Here is a 10,206-nt window from a genome sequence, read left to right on the forward strand (position 1 = left end):
CTGTGGAACAGCTGCTCTCGCAACAGCCAATAGTAATGCAAAAAAATTACTAACCTTAAAACTGGGGAGTAAATTGGGAATGTACACAGCTTTGGAGGCCCCTCTCCTGTGAATTGTTTCTCTCCTGACAAGCAGCTCATTGCATTTCCCATCATGCATCTGATCGGTCATTCAGAAACACAAAACACAAATAAGTCAAGTCGACCATCTGCTTGTTAGCGGCAACTATAAAAGTGCATCTTTTTTAATAAACAATAAAATTACTTTGACGTGCCAGAGACCACCTGAATGAAAAATCTAATATTTTACGTTATTTAAGTTGTGTTTCTGCCGGCTATTAAAAAAAGCATAATCTTTAATTTATTACAGCAACACCCAATACTCGTGTCATCCTCATTTTCTAAATCAATAATCAGCACAGTATGCTTCATTAACAGTGACCAATCACAGACAAGCTGGGGATCTCATTTTACAACATGAGCATTACGAAGACATAAACCATCTGCTACTTGTAGAAACAGAAAAATCAAATTAATCCATTCTTATCATGCATTCAGATTTTAAAGCAATTAAAGATGTTCTCCGTCTAATCGCAGATGCAGAAGTAGCTTGGTAATGAGGAAGGCATACTCTTCGGTGAACTTTCCAGGGTTCTCAACGACGCGTTTGGAAACTTTACAATACTCACACACTCCAGTGAGTCGTTAGTCCTACAATACAGATGTTGGCAACAACAATTAATTTTTTATTAAGCATTTAATCATTGTACAAAGCAAGAATTCCCATAATATGGGGCTAAGACACAAAATACGGAGATGCCAAATCATACAGTGTAATGCTTTCTTTTTTAATATAAAAAATGAACAGCTGCCACATAATTCCTTGTTTTAAATTTATATAAAACAAATGATGAACTGCAATTTAGAATGTACCTTAATTAAGCTTGGGGAGAAATCAACTCCACCAGAATACAAATTTGGCTTTGGTTCTAACCTCTGAGGATATGTATGAAACCCATGGAACAACAGCTTATTGCAAGGTCTGCTCCAGTGTATGACTTTATAACATTATACAATGGAGACTAATGCTTTTTCCTTGAATGGGATCTCAGGCTCCAACTCTGTCTTGACTTCATCTTGGGATCTGGTCATTGACTGTATCAGATGTTTGTGAAATGTTTACGTGATAAACTACAATCTTGTGTCTTTCAACAGAACGGATGAATAAGGAGAGTAGTTGAAGAGCAAGTAGTTGAGTTCTTTCCCTCTTTCCTAGCACAGTAGTCGCCATGTGTGCTCACTGCTCACGCTTGTGGCCCAAGTTGAAATTCATGAGGTGCCCCTCTGCCGGGGCTTCTCAGCTGGCGACCAAACCAGGCCCAGAGAGCAATGAGCTCATTGTTACGCTCCGACTGCTGCTCTCCATTTCAGAGCTATCAACAGCTGTCGATCGAGATGTCCTGGACCTCGTCCATCAATCACAGGACCATCGTCAAGAGACACAACAATAACAGTCAGCCAGATCCAGATATACAGCCCCAGAGTTAAAGCAGATGCAACAGCCAGATACAAACATGACTCAACTCCTGATGCTTCACAGGTCCCATTCTTACCATACTATTGTCAAATGGTTACTTCCGTCATAGGTAAAGACGTCAATGGTAAAGCACTTGGACAAACTAGATGGAAATCTGAATTCATAATTTGACTGAACAAATGGCTCTATAAAATATTTTGCATTTGCATGCATGTTTGTCTTTCCTGACGCAAACTGTAACCTTCAACCTCCACTGAGAAAAAAAAGATTATCCCATGAACTCAAGGAGGCCTTCATGCATCTAATAGAGATGTCATGTCACATGAAGAATGGGGATTGTCAGCAAATAAATTGCTCTGGAGCCATTGTTAAGGGTTCAAAGAAATCCATCACTAAAGCCCTATTACACTGTCAAGTCAGAGAGAAACATGGAAGGAATAACTGAAGTATAAAGAAAAATGGCATTTACAAAAACATGCAGTTAGTTATGCCAATCAAATGATCTATGAAATCAATAAAATATACATTTATCTGAAGAACAAAGTGAGTCAAGAAACTTGATTCAATCACTCAATGCCCCCTATGGTAGGGACAACTAGTTTTTTAGAATGCACTTTCAGTAGCCAGACAGATGCTATTGGTTGCAACTAGGGATGCACGATATATCGGTGAACATATCGGAATCGGACGATATTAGCTAAAAATGCCAACATCGGTATCGGCAAATGTCTAGTTTAACTCCGATGTTAAAAACCGATGTCAAAGCTACCGTGCATACAGTACCTATAGGTACATGACGTAATAACGCCATGTAAAATTTTGCGCTACACGTGCAACACAGCAGTCCTAACCTAGCCTACACAATGTCTGCTGTGTGGATCAAGCAGTCAACAACTCGAGCAGTCATTTGAACGAGTACGAACATTTCAGCGAGACAACTCAAGATCATGGATTTCATTGCCCTTAACAATCAACCGTTCTCTATCGTGGGTGATGTTGGCTTTCGCCGACTGGTCGAGCACCGGTACACACTACCAAGTGCACTATTTTTCAGATGTTGCCCTACCGGAGTTACACAATAATAGCATCACTGTCACTGCTATTAGCTTCACGACATACATACTATGGAATGCTGTTTGGCTATTTGCGTGTCAAAAAAGATACATTTGCACTGTCAAAGCTGTACAAAAAAGTCTGCAAACTAGCAACACCGGCCACGAACGATGTGTTTACAATACCGTGTTAGTAATAAAGCATAATTTGTTTGACCGCAACTTCTGGGGTAGCTAACATTAGCTTGGTACCTAGCTTGCACCAATAAAACCAGCCTGAAAACAATGACCAGTAGATACTACAGTAATTTTCATTATTCTTAGCAATGATTTAGGAATCCTTGTGAGCAAGTATTTGCTAGGTTGCCACTTGTTGTTCGCCTATTGAAATTGAACTTCAGTTCATGAAAATAAATAGCTAGCCAGCTATTTAACCCTGTTGCCCAAAGCTAACGTTATAAGCAGCCAGCTAGCTTCATCTGGCTAGTGAAGCTTGACTGGACCGGGTTATGTGTTGTGAAGCTAGCCACAATAAGGATTAGGCAAAATAGTGGAATTTGCGGTTTGCCTTCAAAATAAAAGTATGTCCTTAACAGTGATGCAAATTAATACGAATCGTATAATTATTCTATACTTTTATTTTGAAAGGTTACCGCAAAGTCCACTGTTGTGGCTAATCCTTATTGTGGCTAGCTTCACATAAATGGGTCCAACCATCATTAATCAAATAAGAACTGTCTTATAAATTAGGGTTATTTTAGATGATGGCACCCAGCTAAACTCAGCAAAAAAAGAAACGTCCTCTCACTGTCAACTGTGTTTATTTTCAGCAAACTCAACATGTGTAAATATCCAACAACTGAGACATAAACTGAACAAGTTCCACAAAAATGTGACTAACAAAAATTTAATAATGTGTCCCTGAACAAAGGGGGGGTCAAAATCAAAAGTAACAGTCAGTATCTGGTGTGGCCATCAGCTGCATTAAGTACTGTAGTGCATCTCCTCCTCATGGACTGCACCAGATGTGCCAGTTCTTGCTGTGAGATGTTACCCCACTCTTCCACCAAGGCACCTGCAAGTTTCAGGGGGGAATGGCCCTAGCCCTCACCCTCCGATCCAACAGGTCCCAGACGTGCTCAATGGGATTGAGATCCAGGCTCTTCGCTGGCCATGGCAGAACACTGACATTCCTGTCTTGCAGGAAATCACGCAGAGAACGAGCAGTATGGCTGGTGGCATTGTCATGCTGGAGGGTCATGTCAGGATGAGCCTGCAGGAAGGTTACCACATGAGAGAGGAGGATGTCTTCCCTGTAACGCACAGCGTTGAGATTGCCTGCAATGACAACAAGCTCAGTCCAATGATGCTGTGACACACCGCCCCAGACCATGACGGACCCTCCACCTCCAAATCGATCCTGCTCCAGAGTACAGGCCTCGGTGTAACGCTCATTCCTGCGACAATAAACGCGAATCTGACCATCACCCCTGGTGAGACAAAACCACGATGTCAGTGAAGAGCACTTTTGCCAGTCCTGTCTGGTCCAGTGACGGTGGGTTTGAGCCCATAGGCAACGTTGTTGCCGGTGATGTCTGGTGAGGACCTGCCTTACAACAGGCCTACAAGCCCTCAGTCCAGCCTCTCTCAGCCTATTGCGGACAGTCTGAGCACTGATGGAGGGATTGTTCGTTCCTGATGTAACTCGGGCAGTTGTTGTTGCCATCCTGTACCTGTCCCGCAGGTGTGATGTTCGAATGTACCGATCCTGTGCAGGTGTTGTTACACGTGGTCTGCCACTGCGAGGACGATCAGCTATCCATCCTGTCTCCCTGTAGCTCTGTCTTAGGCGTCTCACTGTACGGACATTGCAATTTATTGCTCTGGCCACATCTGCAGTCCTTATGCCTCCTTGCAGCATGCCTAAGGCACGTTCATGCAGATGAGCAGAGACCCTGGGCAGAGTAGAAAGGCCTCTTTAGTGTCCTAAGTTTTCATAACTATGACCTTAATTGCCTACCGTCTGTAAGCTGTTAGTGTCTTAATGACCGTTCTACGGGTGCATGTTCATTAATTGTTTATGGTTCATTGAACAAGCATGGGAAACAGTGTTTAAACCCTTTACAATGTTATTTCGATTTTTTACGAATTATCTTTGAAAGACAGGGTCCTGAAAATGGAATGTTTATATGGTGAGCTAGCTAACTATAGCTACTGAAACAGATTATGTGGTGTTATTTGATGTGTCAGATACTGTTTTCTGACGTGTATCTTTTTTGACACGCAAAGACCCAAATGGCATTCCATAGAAATCCTGGTTGAGAATGAAACGGCCGAACAAATGAACAACGAAACAGCAAGTAAGTGAAATAAATCGATTTTGATGATGTTTTACTGGTAATGGGGACATACGTAAATGCCAACAAAATAACTTGTTGGTCAGTGTGGTGTGTGTGTGTGTGTGGTGTGTGTGTGTGTGTGTTTGTGTGTGTGTGTATGTGTGTGTGTGTGTGTGTAACCTTTATTTAACTAGGCAAGGAAAATATTGGATATCGGTATCGGCCCAAAATGTAATATCGGTGCATCACTAGTTGCGACTGAATGCCCACCTCAGAGTAGAGTGGCAGGTTGCCTAGAGGTTAGGAGCATTGGGCAAGTAACCGAAAAGGTTACTGGTTCGAATCCCCAAGCTGAAGAGGTGAAAATCTGTTGATGTACCCTTGAGCAAGGCACTTAACCCTAATTGCTTCAGGGTCGCTGGCTGTGACCCCACACTCTGAGGGTGTCTCAAGGCGGGTTGGGATATGCAAAAAAAACACATTTCCATCTCACACTTGTACAGGTTACACACTTGCACATGGATTGAAAATTGACAAATATAAGCACCCCCTATTTGACCTTTTGAGAGCAAAACAAAGACCAAGGAAATACACTTGGAGATGTCACAAATATAAACATTAGTGGAGACTCCTTATTGGTTTTGGAGGCATCGCAATATTATTTTGGACAATATTATATTGATACTTATAAACTGGGTTGTTCGAGCCCTGAATGCTGATTGATTGACAGCCGTGGTATATCAGACCGTATACAGTACCACGGGTATGCCAAAACATGTATTTTTACTGCACTAATTACATTAGTAAACAGTTTATAATAGCAATAAGGCAGCTCGGGGGTTGTGTCGTGCCTAAGAACAGCCCTAAGCCGTGGTATATTGGCCATATACCACACCCCCTCGGGCCTTATTGCTTTATTTGACTCCAAGTAAGTAGAGTTAGATAATGCCACTGAAAAATCCACTTCAATCACTGTAGATGAACAGGAGGAGGAGACAGTTTAAAGAAAGATTTTTAAGTCTTGAGACAATGGCAAGACAAAATATTTAAGTGCCGTGGAACGAGGTATGGCAGTAGGTGCCAGGCGCACCAATTTGTGTCAAGAACTGCAATGCTGCTGGGTTTTTCATGCTCAACAGTTTCCAGGTGTATCAAGAATGGTCCACCTCCCAAAGGACATCCAGCCAACTTGACACAACTGAGGGAAGCATTGGAGTCAACATGAGCCAGCATCCCTGTGGAATGCTTTGAACACCTTGTAGAGTCCAAGCCCCACTGAACTTAGGCTGTTCTGAGGGCAAAAGGGCTGGTGTTAGGAAGGTGTTCCTAATGTTTGGTATACTCAGTGTATAGAGAGCAATATGTTTAGAAAAATAAATCGCAGTATCGAATACACATAGAATCGTGAGAATCGCAATACATATCGTATCGGCACCTAAGTATTGTGATAATATCATATCATGAGGTCCCTGGCAATTCCCAGTCCTGGCTGTGTGGTAGCTAACTAACAGTAAGTAAATAATTGTTTTACCACAAAGTTAGCCAAGTTAGTTAACCAGCTAGCTAAAGTTGAATACAGTTACTGTCGTTAGAAAACGCTTCTACACTTTTTTTGCTTGCAATCGTGATGTTAAGTCAAAAACTTTGTCTCCAAAAATGACAAGGTGTCTCAGTTGTGTTCACATTTTACTGAATGTGAATAGCCTAATCCACTTTCCAAGCATGTTGTCTTATAGTGAGGAAGTTGATCTTGGGAGTGGATTAGAGCAGCGATGGATCTCACTAATACACTACAGCACATTGCCAAGTCCTAGCCTGCTTCTAACCCTTGCTAGCTCCGTGCACCATCTGTTAGCATCAAAACTATATGACGAGATATTATATATAATTAATAGGTAAACAACAACCTAACTAAAACGGACAAACTGGATGCTCTCGCCATTAGGGAGCTCTAATTATGGTCTACATTTTAAGCTAGAATGAAATATTTAAAGAGGAAAATTACCTTTCATTCTCCAGTCCTGAATGCATTAATGTGAAGATGTGAAGTGCCTTCGTGGTGGGACCTTCAAGATGCAATTTGCTTTCATCAAAGCAGTTGTGTTACTGTCCCATATTTACACAGTTGCTGTGCTGACTGCAAATTAGCCCTTTTGTATACCTGCAATAGAATACTTCATCAGATGGGGGTATTTCTCAGGAAAGTCGAAAGTTATAACAGTCATTGGATTTGTTAGACTAAAGGCCTCATCTACTATGTTATAACACCGGTGTTGTTGGTAAGGAACACTTCTGTGGCTGTGGCCCTCTCATCGTCCATTATGCTGCACTGTAGGCTCCACATGAACGCACCTTGGATGACATACTGTACACTACTCCAGCACTCAAGACCCCTGTTCAGGACACACTAAAAGTCTGTACATGTAGTATGCTATGTACGTGCACATACCTTCTTGCTCTGTAAACAGTATTTTTCAACATCCCCCCACACACACACACACACACACACACACACACACACACACACACACACACACACACACACACACACACACACACACACACACACACACACACACAGTTAGAGTAACATGATGCTTCCCAGCAGACCTATCAATTCCTATGTGTTGCAACTAGCGATTCCGAGCTGCCATCAAAATCCAAACAAGATCCGTCAGCAATTAAGGGAATATGGGGGGACATTAGGAAGACGAGCTGCAATCCAGCCTACTTCTCCATTCCCTGCACAGCGGGCAGTGGGATGAGCCTGGAATGAAGGCACTCATGGAAGACCCACGCATACCCTGGGTCATCTATATTCCACCCATGCTATGGCAATATTGATATTGGCAGGCAGGCAGCTGATATTGGGTATGTAATGATGCAATTAAAACAGGAGCCATTTTACTGTTATTGGCACCCATGTCTATTTTCCCCCCATTTTAAGAGGCAAATTTGATTTTGGAAACTATGCACAGAGACCCAGAAAGAGGCACACTTGTAATAAAGGAATTAATCTCTTCATATCAGTGTCGTTTTAGATTCGTCTGTCAATGCACTTTATTAAAGGAGTAACTGTAGCTTTGTGATGTTCGATGTATTTATGCATAGGGATCGTACAAACAGTATGCTATCTGTTTTCCTAACATTTAAGTGAAAATGTATTGTACAGTACATTAGTTAATCTTAAAACAGACCGTGAGGATATGTCTTATGTTTAATATAACTGCACTAAAGTTGTGAATAAAATATATAATGACAGAGAAGATATGTTTTCTTAATCCACTATTGAAGTCATTGGCGAGGATAGGAGATAGGGAAGAAATTCCCAGAATGAAAGAAAAATGCAAATCAATCCAATAATGTTGGTTTACACACAGGTTACATACCTTGGAAATAAAAGGCCTGAGTGCTTTTTGAGCCATATGTTGTTCCTTTGTTTCAAACAGGGGAGATGGCTCCACGTCACTTATGTTTCTGATTAGCAAAATGATTTATGCCACAATCACTAAAAAATTCAGCCAGCGAATGTGAAAATGCATTGTGACTCCACCAGATGTGCACAATAAAACAAGATTCCCATTGTAATCTAGGGTACTTAGTTTATATGAAGCTAATATAAGGCACACTTGGATGTGCCAAAGTCACTCTTTTAAAAAAAACATTTTTTGACTATAAATGATTGGAAATAAATGGTGTGTTTTATGCCGGATGGCATGAGTGGGTTGATGAATTAGGAACAGTTTTGTACCCTGACTTATCTACAAGACAAACCTGGAGGAGATCACAGGGATTAATTGCTTCCGAGTGTGTGGAATGGCGCTTTCCCATTCTTCCCGGCGCATTCCGTGCCTAAACAATGATTAATCACCCTTTAACTATTCTCCAGAGGATCCCTGCGTTTGCCAATACCGGGCCTTATCCACAGAAATCCGCCTGTGCAGGTTGGGAATGTACTTGCCAGGTACAGGGAAGGCAACCTGTCCTCATCCGTTATCAGATTAGAGAGGTGTCAGGGAGCAGGCGCACAGGAGCAACGCTGTTGTTCCTCGCAGGTCCCAGATGACTGCCTGCCGACCTCCCTCCCTCCCCTTCACCGCCACTCACTCCAAATCATCAGCACATCTCACACAGACGTGTCCAGCTTCCCTGGCAAGATGTGAAGCGCTGACGGCCTGCGCCAGAGAAGCTCTGCTCAGAATCAGACCATGTGCTTTTTACTTTTGTGCTTCAGCGTATACATTTATGACAGTGCTGTAACAGGTTTGTTTTCTGTGGGCCTATTATGCACTTTACTATCTGCTCCACTAGGAGCCAAGAGGGAACAATATGACAACAAATTGAATGATTAACTAGGCGTCAGCTATTATCTACCTGTTGGTTGAACCATCTACTTTTGTCTCAAAACTCTGTTCAAGAATCAAACACGTGACACACTGCCATTGTGAGAACTATACATCTATCTCTTCTATTAGATTGTGTTATGCCTCTAAAAGACAGAATACAAGTAGTTTTAGTAGCACTTCAGGACTCCTCTTTGGATTGACTGTTCAAAGTACAATTGAGGCTATTCTTAAGGGGGTTTTCACATATGAAATTCGGTACCCTGGTTCAGTTTCCTGGAGAGTTTGTGAGAATTCTACAGAATTCTACTTTCACGAGTCCTTAAAATAACAGTTACAATAACAGTAAGACGCACATTCTACATGACGTTCGGAGCTAGCTTGTTTAGGACGGTTAAAAAAGTTTCACAGGACTTGCGCCACAATATCTGGCACTCTGGTCCTGGATCTTGGACCTCGTACGCGTCTTTCTTTTTCCCAACGCAGTTAAGCCAAAACCACGCCCCATTATTCAGAGGGGCGTTCTACTACGCTCCCATTGGCTAGCTAGCATTGTCTCACTCACAGGCGATCAGCGCAGAGACAGTGACCTTCCAAGGTAAGGATGGAAAGTGTAATTTAACAATTAGCTGCCTACCGTAATGCAGGCCTATTACTATCATGTTTGGTAACATTTGCCCACATGTATTTATTTTCAGAGTTTCAATGAGTTGTAAAAATGTCTCAGAGAACTCTGCTGAATTCCCTAAATTGAAGGTCAGCTAACTTAACGTTACTAGCTCGGTATTTGAAGTTGTTATATTGTCATTAGTAGTCTATTATCAGTTAAAAGCATATGATTATTCATAATTTCTCAAATATTTATTAGCTAATCATTCAGTCGAATGCGCTATGCTACTGCCATTGAATCTGTCTTTGAGCTTAAGGGACGTTAAT

Source organism: Salmo salar, chromosome 02 (genome assembly GCF_965601325.2).
Source record: "Salmo salar chromosome 02, fSalSal1, whole genome shotgun sequence".
Classification (NCBI taxonomy): Eukaryota; Metazoa; Chordata; class Actinopteri; order Salmoniformes; family Salmonidae; genus Salmo; species Salmo salar.